The sequence below is a fragment of the Lissotriton vulgaris genome, chromosome 3_2 (assembly GCF_964263255.1).
Source record: "Lissotriton vulgaris chromosome 3_2, aLisVul1.2, whole genome shotgun sequence".
NCBI lineage: Eukaryota > Metazoa > Chordata > Amphibia > Caudata > Salamandridae > Lissotriton > Lissotriton vulgaris.
The window spans coordinates 223,761,944-223,771,850 of record NC_141690.1 but is presented as its reverse complement, the minus strand read 5'-3'; positions in this window follow the sequence as shown (position 1 = coordinate 223,771,850).

The window sequence follows — 9,907 nt, the reverse complement described above, 5'->3', positions numbered from 1 at the left end:
AGAGGGGGGACGGGGGTAAAGTAAACAAATCAAACCCGTTTCAAAACAGACAATGCGTCAATGCTGTTTTTAAAAAGCACTACAAAGAGCACATTTTGATAATACATTTTTATTAACAGACAATAGCAATCCTAAGAGGCATTGCATAGCTTCATAAACACTTTCACCCAAATTCCAACACAGTCTCTCTCTCTCTCTCAGTCAGTCTTTCTCTGTCAATCTGTCTCTCAGTCAGTCTCTCTCTCTGTCAGTCAGTCTCTCTCTCTTTTAAGTTCAGAATAAAATTTATTGAAAATAAAGAGGTGTCAATACAATAAAATAAATGATACAGAAGAGGAGCAAAATAAGCTGGAGAATCTTTGCATACATAACCAAAGAAAAATACAATGAATATGTACATCAGGTGAAAATCAAGTGAAAGCAAATATTAAGAAAGAGAAGAGGAAAAGAATAGTTAATCTGTTGTACGTGAAAATAATTAGGAACGATAGGGTCAATCAAGGAGGTTTGGGAACTTCTTGCTGAGTTGGTAACAAATGAAACGATTTTTTAGCAGAGGTATCAAGGTACATTGTTATAGGGAGCCATAAAACAGTGCGTTTAATTGCTAATTGAGGAGGAAAAACAAAGGCAGTATCTAATCTATGGTTATGACAAACATTATACCACCATGCCTTAATCGATAACTTCGTAAAATCTTTCCAATTAGCAGTAATTTGTTGGAATGCAACCGCTATCAGTAAATCAATAATTCGTATATCAAAAGTGACGTGGTCCCAGCACGGAAAGAGACTACAAAGAAAAATATGAGTAAAAGTAAAAGGGATTTGGGTGTGAAAGATATCATTAATTTGGGACCAAATTCGCTCCCAGAAATCTTGAATAATAGTGCAGGAGAAGAGCATGTGGAACAAAGTAGCAGTAGGAGTAGAGCAAGACCAACAGAGGTCAGGGACAGAGGAGAATCTGTTGTGAAGCAAGTGTGGTGTAAAAAGGAGCCTATTATAAATGAAAAATAGAGTTTGAGTGAGAGTGGCAGCTCTGGAGGACTTATGAAGTTTTACCCAAAGCTTGTCCCAAAGTGAAATGGACCAAGAAGTAGCAAAGTCACTTTCCCATTGCTCCTCTACTTTAGATTTTGGGCGAGGAAGAGATTTAGAGTGCAGGAATGCATAGATAAGGGAAGCTTTGGAATGAGTAGTCAGGAAAGAGTGAAGTAGTGAGGTGGGAGTAGGGGCTGAAGAGAGATTATGAGAATGCAGAAACTGGGTATAAATAGGCAAGATTGCTTCTTTCAGTAAGAGATAATTACGAGCAAAGGAGGCAGGTAAATCAAAAGAGAGGTGTAGCAAGTGAAAAGACAGAAAGGTGGATTGAGAGAAAAGTTGAGAAACCCAAATCAAACCCCTCTGTCGCCAGGATTTCCAATAGAAAGGTTTGCCATTAATAAGGATATTGTTATTGTGCCAAATAGTAGAGGATAAAAAAATCAGCAACAGAGGAAGGGATGGGTGGGAGAGAGGCTAGAAGCAACTTGGTTGTTTATTTATGTATAAGAGTGGATGATATCTGTGGTTTGCGAGAAAAAGATAGAAATTCAACAAAGGTAAAAGGTGAAAGAGAAAGACGTTCCACAGTAACCCAAAGAGGACAGGGTTCTTCAGGGTCCTGCAACCAAAAGGAGGCTTGGCGCAAAAGAAAAGCTTTATGATAAGTAGGAAAATCAGGAAAATTGACACCTCCTTCCGATTTAGGGTGTGTTAATCGGAAAAGAGACATTCGGGGTTTTTTGCCGGACCAAAGAAAAGAAGCAAGAATAGAGTGAATCTTTCTAAAGAATTTCATGGGAATAGAGACAGGAATATTAGAGATGGTATACAAAACAATAGGGGATAACATCATTTTAATAGTATCAAGGCGTCCCCACCAAGAGAGATAGAGTGGGTGCCACTTGGTGGTTAGATCAGTTAATTTCTGGATACATTTACTGAGGCAAAGTGAAACCGTATCTGTGATGGAGGGAGTAACATGTAAACCTAAATACTTGATATGAGAAGAGTTCCAGGTGAAATTGGAAGCAGCAAAATCCGGTTTGAAAGTAAATTTAGTGAGGGGTAAAATTTTGCATTTGTCATTGTTCAGTTTATATCCAGAAATCAGCGAATATTCATGAACTTCAGAAAGAAAGGCGGGGATAGAAACAGTGGGGTTAGAAATAAAGAGCAGGATATCATCAGCGTAAGCAGCAAGCTTAATATGAGATTGTGAAAAGTGAAAGCCGTGAATGTCAGGATTTTGTCTGAGTTTGGAAAGGAAGGGTTCCAGAGCTAAGTTGAAGACAAAGGGAGATAATGGGCAGCCTTGTCGGACACCTCTGCCCAGGTCAAAGAAAGGGGAAACCAGACCATTTGCACAAACCGCTGCTCTAGGATTGGAATAAAGAAAGGAAATTAAGGACAAAAATTTGGGACCAAAACCAAACCATTTAAGGACTGAAAAAAGATAGGTCCATTCTACTCTATCAAACGCTTTTTCTGCGTCCAAGGCAATAGCTGCCAGGGAACCTGAAAAGCGTGGAGATTTGGACAAAACATTTAAAAAAAGCCTAGTATTATCAGTAATAAAACGACCTTTAACAAAACCAGATTGCTCAGGACCAAGTAAATCAGGTAAAAAGGAGTCCAATCGGGCTGCGAGAGATTTGGCATAAATTTTATAATCATTATTGACAAGGGAAATTGGTCTATAATTCTTACAATATCTAGAATCTTTGCCCTCCTTGGGAATAATGCAAATATGTGCATCAGCAAAGGTACCCAAAGACCCACCCAAGGTTACAAAGGAGTCAATAAGAGAATGCAACTTGGGTATCAGTAACGCGGAGAAATGAAGATAGAACTCAACAGTGAAACCATCAGGTCCCGGAGCTTTATCTTTTTTGAGGGAGTTTAGAGCAGATAGTAATTCCTTCTGGGTGACATCCAATTCCAAAGAAGTTAAATCAATAGGGAAATGGTCTGGTTTGCGAATGGTAGAGAAGAAATCAGAGAGTGATTGAGAAGTAGGATGAGTTTCGGAGGAGTAAAGGGTTGAATAGAAATGAGAAAATTCATCCAGAATATTAGCATCTTTGTGTCGAGGGATATCATTTTCATCAAATACAGATTCGATATTGAGCTTGTTGTGCTTAATTTTTAAATAATTAGCTAGAATTTTCCCAGCTTTATTTTTCCCACCATAGAATTTGGAGCTAGATTTCAACAAGTAAAGAGAAGCATCCTCTGTAGATTTCTTGTTAAATTTCAACTTAGCATCAATAGGTGCTGTCAAGCTTTCCTTGGAATGAGAGGTATAGTAGGAGTGCTCCAAACTCTTGATTCTGCGGAGGAGGTCACTATTATGCTTACGTGCATCTCTCCGTTTTGCAGACACAAAGCAGATGATGAAATCTCTAGCCGTGGCTTTGAAAGCATCCCAGATTGTGTGGGTAGGAATGGAGGGAGTGTCATTAAAAATAAAGTATTCATTAAAAAAGTCAATAAAAGAGGCGGTAAATTTAGGATCTAAAAGTAGGGAGTTGTTAAAACGCCACCTCTTTGGCCCATTAATCTTGGGTAGGATATCAATATCAATATGGACAGGAGCATGGTCAGACAAAAGAATAGGGCCAATTTCAGCATGAGTGAAGGATTGTGCAAGGTGATGGGATACAAAAATATAATCAATGCGTGATTGGGAATGATGTGAGGGGGAATAAAAAGTGAATTCTTTGGTTCTTGGATTACATAAGCGCCAGGCATCAATGAGTTTATGCTGTGAAATAGCATGGGTGAAAAGCTTATGAGGCTTGTTTGGGACAAAAGAGGTCTTAGAATTTCGGTCTAGAAAAGGGTCAAGAGGTTGATTGCAGTCTCCCGCTAAGATAAAGTGATCATCTATGAGACTGGTAATACGAGTAGCCATCTCACGCCAAAAATTCGGATGACCACCTGTGGGAGCATAAATGTTAAGAAGGGAGAGTGGAACACCCCTCAAGGAAAGCTTGACAAATGACCATCTACCATCAGAGTCGAAGTCAGTTTCTAAAACAGAATAAGTAAGAGACTCACGAATAAGAATAGCAACTCCATTACGCTTGCCATCTCCGGGAGCAAAATGTACCTCTCCTACCCATCCCCTTCTAAGCTTAACAGATTCTGCTTCAGTTAAGTGAGTTTCTTGTAAGAAAGCAAAATCTACATTCAATTTAGCAAGGTGGGAAAGAATTAGTTGTCTCTTAATGGGAGAGTTTAGACCTTTAACGTTCCATGAAACAATACGTACTGACATTAAGAAAACATGAAAGAGGGGAAATTGCTGCAATAAGGGCTAACAAGTAAAGTATGAAAGATACATGAGAAGGGAAGGCGAAGAAGTAATAAAGATGGTAAAGTAAAAAAGAATTCGATAAAAAGAATTTGAAAAAGGAATAGGAAAAATGACACCTCAGAAAATAGAAAGAGAAAAGAGGGCGAAAGGAAAGAAGAGTTGAGGATAGGATCAAAGATGAACATGTCAATAAGGAAAGGAAATGTACTTACGGGTAGGGAAAATGAGGGAATACAAACAGGAAGGGGAACCAGACGTGTAAGACGGGGGAGGTAGAGCCAACTGGAGGAGACAAGGCGGTCAGGACAAGAGGACCACCCGGCTGGGGAAACATGAAGCACTGGGGATCATCTGTGGAAAAAGAAGGAAATCATTAGGGAAAGAAATATAACAGTACAATCAAATAGACAACGCGAAGGACATATCAATAAAGGCAATATATGTAAAAAGGGGAAAAAGACAGTAAACATACTGAACAGGAAGAGTAACCTGGAAAGAGAAAGTGAAGACATAAGGCATAAGTAACTATAATAAGAGTAATAAACCTATGCAAAAACTTATACACTGGACTGCAGATAGGAAAAGGTTACATTAGTCACATAAGTCAAGGCGGGAATGCCGAAGAGGGACTAGATGTATCCATGGTCGATGCGTGACAGGAGTTGAGGAAGCTCTGGAGTCGTACAGGATCCTCGTAGGTTGTGGTCTTGTTGTTATAAGTGACCTGGAAGAGACAAGGATGAAAAAGACCATAACGGGCACCAATGGAACGAAGTGCAGGTCTCATATCCAAAAAGGCTTTGCGAAGATTGACCGTAGCTCTAGCGTAATACTGTGCAAAAAACAAGGAGGATCCAGACCAAGTGAGACGAGGAGCGGCTCTAGCTGCTGAAAGAACCTTCAAAAGGTCAGTGTATTGTAGGAAATACATGATGACACCTCTGGGCTTTACCGAAGGAGAAGTAGATGAGGGAGCTCGACCAAGCCTGTGAGCCCTTTGTATGTTAAGTACGGTGCCCTCCGGCAGATGCAGAAGTTTAGGAAGGAAGGACTTGAAGAAAGCTATAGGATCACTCCCCTCCCAACCCTCCACAAGGCCGTAGATTCGCAAATTATTGCGTCTATTTCTGTTCTCAAGGTCCTCAACCTGCTTTTGAAGAGAGGAGATCTGAGAGTGCATGTGGACAGTTTTAGCAGAAGATTCCTGAAGTGAAGTTACACTATGCTCCACAGATGTGACCCTAGCCTCCATTTGAGCCCAGTTATCGGTTAAGACCTGTAATTTAGCATTGGTTTCTTCCATGAAAGGGCGGAGTGCCCTTATCTCTTCCAATAACAAGTCAATAGAGGCAGACGGAGCCGAAGTAGAGGCAGTGGGCGAGGGGGGATCTTTTTTCAGCCGCTTAACTGTATTATTCCCGTTGGGTTGAGGAAGGGGTTCCATGGCTGACTTCGACATAAGAGCCGGAAATTCCTGAGAAGATTCTAGTTGGGCCAATGCTGAGAAAACCTTCGAATTTTTGATGAAAGTGCGCTTTGAGGTTTTGTCGGCGCAGTTTGTTATAAGTTTGCCCATCAGGTTGTTAAACTACAGCCAAAGCAGCAGCAGGTGACAAAAAGTGGAGGAGATCCTTTACCATCCGGTAGTAGTAGACACCAATATGAGAAAGAGGCTAATACCAACATCAATAGTGGGTTGAAAAGTTGAAATGATGGAGTCACGACGTGTATGGAGAACAGGAAGAGCACTGGCAGGAACAAAGAGGAAGGACTGCTAAAATCAGGAAAAGAGGAAATCACCTATACAAGAATGCAGTCTTCCAATCGATAGTAGCTAATGAGTTCCTGCAATATACATTGTTGAGATGAAGGATGTAGGTTTAATGCCAATGTAGAGAATAGGTATGAGACAAGCGTCCAACATAGACTAAAATCAGTTATTTTGCAAAGATGAGGCAGAATGGGCGTTATTGCGCAAACAGAATTGCGATGAGGGAGCTTGAAGACATCGAGGCATCAAAATGGCCGCTTGCGCACATAGGAAAAAAGTGAAGAGAAATGCCACTGTAAAATATCAACGGGCCGTTTGTGAAGTAGAGAGCAGTCAATTAATTGCAGGATAAGACCCACCATGAGGGAGGAGGATGTTGCCAAGCATAGGAACGAGGATACTGAAAGCGCCGATTATGTAGCTGTGAGGAGCGCTGCGTGAAGAAGACTTTGCACAAGATGGCGGCCGCGGCCGTCACACAGCCACGATGTTGCAGCGTCACCTGTAATATGTTGAAAATGAGCACACAAGCTCATGTGACGGGCCGCATTGTAGTCAGGACGCACTCCGACGACTAAATCTTGAACTCGGCGAGGCAATGTCCGACGCGGTCCGCTTGTTTACCCCAGCCGCAGCGGAGCGCTCACGCCGGCACCGCCATCTCCAACGGGCGCTAAGCCACGCCCCGTCAGTCTCTCTCTCTAAGTCAGTCAGTCAGTCTCTCTCTCTGAGTCAGTCAGTCTCTGTCAGTCAGTCAGTCAGTCAGTCTCTCTCTCTCAGTCAGTCGGTCAGTCAGTCTCTCTGTCAGTCAGGCTCTCTCCCAGTCAGTCCCTCTCTCTCAGTCACATTCTCTCTCTCTCTGTCAGTCAGTGTCTCTCTGTCAGTCAGTCTCTCTCTCAGTCAGTCAGTCTCTCTCTGTCAATCTCTCTATGTCAGTCTCTCTCAGTCAATCGGTCTCTCGCTCTCTCTGTCAGTCTCTTTGTCAGCCAGTCTCTCTATCAGTCAGTCTCTCTCTCTGTCAGTCTCTGTCTCTCTCTCGTTCTGTCTCTCTCCTCTCTCAGTCACTCTACCTCAGTCAGTCTCTCTCCACCTTAGTCAGTCAGTCTCTCTCTCTTAGTTTGTCTCTCTCTCTTGTCGGTCTCTCTCTCTCTCTCAGTCAGTCTCTCTACCTCAGCCAGTCTCTCTCTACCTTAGTCAGTCAGCAAGTCTCTCTCTCTCTCTCTCTCTCTCTCTCTCTCTCTCTCACACACAGTCTCTCTGTCAGCCAGTTTCTCTGTGTCAGTCTGTATATCTCTCTGTCTGTCAGTCAGTCTCTCTCTCTCTGCCAGTCAGTCTCTCTCTGGCAGTCAAACTCTCAGTCAGGCAGTCCCTCTCTCTAAGTCAGTCAGTCAGTCTCTCTCTCTGAGTCAGTCAGTCCGTCTCTCCCAGTCAGTCTCTCCCAGTCAGTCAGTCTGTCTCTCTCAGTCAGTCAGTCAGTCTCTCTCTCTCTCAGTCAGTTGGTCAGTCAGTCTCTCTCTGTCAGCCAGTGTCTCTCCCAGTAGTTCTCTTTCTCTAACTCATAGTGTCTCTCTCTGTCAATCTCTCTCTGTCAGTCTCTCTCAGTCAGTCAGTCGCTCGCCATCTCTGTCAGTCAGTCTCTCAGTCAGTCAGTCTCTCCCTCTCTCTCTCTCTCTCTCTCTCTCTCTCTCTCTCTCTCTCTCTCTCTCTCTATCTCTCTTAGTCAGTCAGTCAGTCTCTGTCAGTCAGTCAGTCTCTCTCTGTCGGCCAGTTTCTCTCTGTCAGTTAGTCTCTCTTGGTCAGTCTCTCTCTCTGTCAGCCAGTCAGTCTCTCTCAGTCAGTCTCTCTGTCAGTCTCTCAGTCAGTCAGTCTCTCAGTCAGTATCTCAGTCAGTCAGTCTCTCTCTCTACTCCCTCCCTCTCTGCTCTCTCTCTATCTCCACTCTCTCTCTCCACTCTCTCTCTCCTCTCTCTTTTCTCTCCACTCTCTCCCTCTCTCCCTCCACTCACTCTCTACAATCTCTCGCTCCTCTCTCTCTCCACTCTCTCTCCTCTATCTCCACTCTCTCTCTCTCTCTCTTCTCTCTCTTCTCACTCCACTCTCTCTCTCTCTCTCCTCTTTCTCTCTCTCCACTCTCTTTCTCCACTCTCTCTTCTCTCTCTCCACTCTCTCTCTGTCTCTCTCTCCTCTCTCTTCTCTCCCCACTCTCTCCCTCTCTCTCTCCCTCTCTCCACTCTCTCTCTCCACTCTCTCTCTCCTCTATCTCCACTCTCTCTTTCTCTCTCTCTCTGCTCTCTCTTCTCTCTCTACTCTCTCCCTCTCTCTCTCTCCATTCTCCCTCCACTCTCTCTCTCTCCACTCTCCCTCCACTCTCTCTCTCTGGGGGGCCCTGGGTACATTACCTGAAAGGTCCGGGTGCCGCCAAGGAAAGCCTGCGGCCCGCTGTTGGCCCACGGGCTGTACTATGAGTACCACTGCTCTATGGCAGGTACTCTTGACAAAAAAGAAGATGAATTAAAGGCAATGTGGTGGACCATAGCATATAGCTTTGTCTTTTAGAAAGAAGAGCTCCAACCTTCCCATTAAAGTTATAATTTTTGATTATTTTTGTTTGTGAATTAAGGAAATGTCAATAATATGTGTATTTGTTTGGTGTATACTTGTTGTTGTAGTTTTGTGTATTTTTTTGGGGTAGGGGTCCCGGCGTCCCCTAGTGATTCAGTGGGGGTCTGCGGAAGTCAAAAGGTTAATAAGAACTGCTGGATATTATATCTTATTTATTGCGTTTTGTTTTTGGGAAGTGGGGTGGACATGGCTCGTTTTTTTGCGCAATTTATGCCAATATACAATGTAGTGAGAAAATAAAGCTTAGTCTAATTTTTTACACTTACAGAAAATGTTATTCTCTATAGAATCTTATTCTATTTCCACTATATATGTATTATTTTTGTACTTGTGATATTTTATTTCTGTGGTGTATTGATAAAATCCAAAACAACTTGAAATAAAAAAATACGACAAAAAAGAGCACTACTAAATGTAAATGCTAGGGCACGATTGGGTGTGAATGCGGGATTGCTCAGACATAAAATTATGATATCTCATTTTATATTTTATAAAGGGTTATGTGACAGATTCCTCCTGCTGCCTTTCAAAACCTGATTTGCTCACTTCTTAGGTATGCAAAGATGCTGGTGAGAACCACGGAAGGAATCTTTCAACCTCACCCGAAAATGTTCAAATGGAAACAGAACAAAATTAACCTTGAGCGTTCCTGTGAATGAATGAATGAATGAATGAATGAATGAATGAAAATAGATTTCTATAGCACTACTAAGCCCAATGGGCGTCAAGGCGCCTAACCAAATGAAAACTAGCTATTAAAGTAAACTCTCACTGTGGGTAGGCCTTGATAAAACATCAGGTTTTCAGCGCTTTTTTAAAAAGGGACAGAGAGGGTTGGGTCTTAATCTCCTGGGGAAGAGAATTCCACAATCTAGGGGCTACAATGGAAAATGCCCTATTACCCCAGCGTACCCTTCTGGCACGAGGGACCACCAGCAGATTCATCTCCGATGATCTGAGAGGTCTGCTGGGCAAGTAGCGAGTCAGATGGGCTCCTAGGGGGTCCAGTGGCCCATCTGCGAGAGCTCTATATGCTAGACATAAGATCTTAAAAGAGATCCTCAGATGTATAGGGAGCCAATGCAGACTCTTTCTGGCCATTGTTGCGGAGGATGCATTAGGAAGCGCCAGAACAAATCGAGCAGC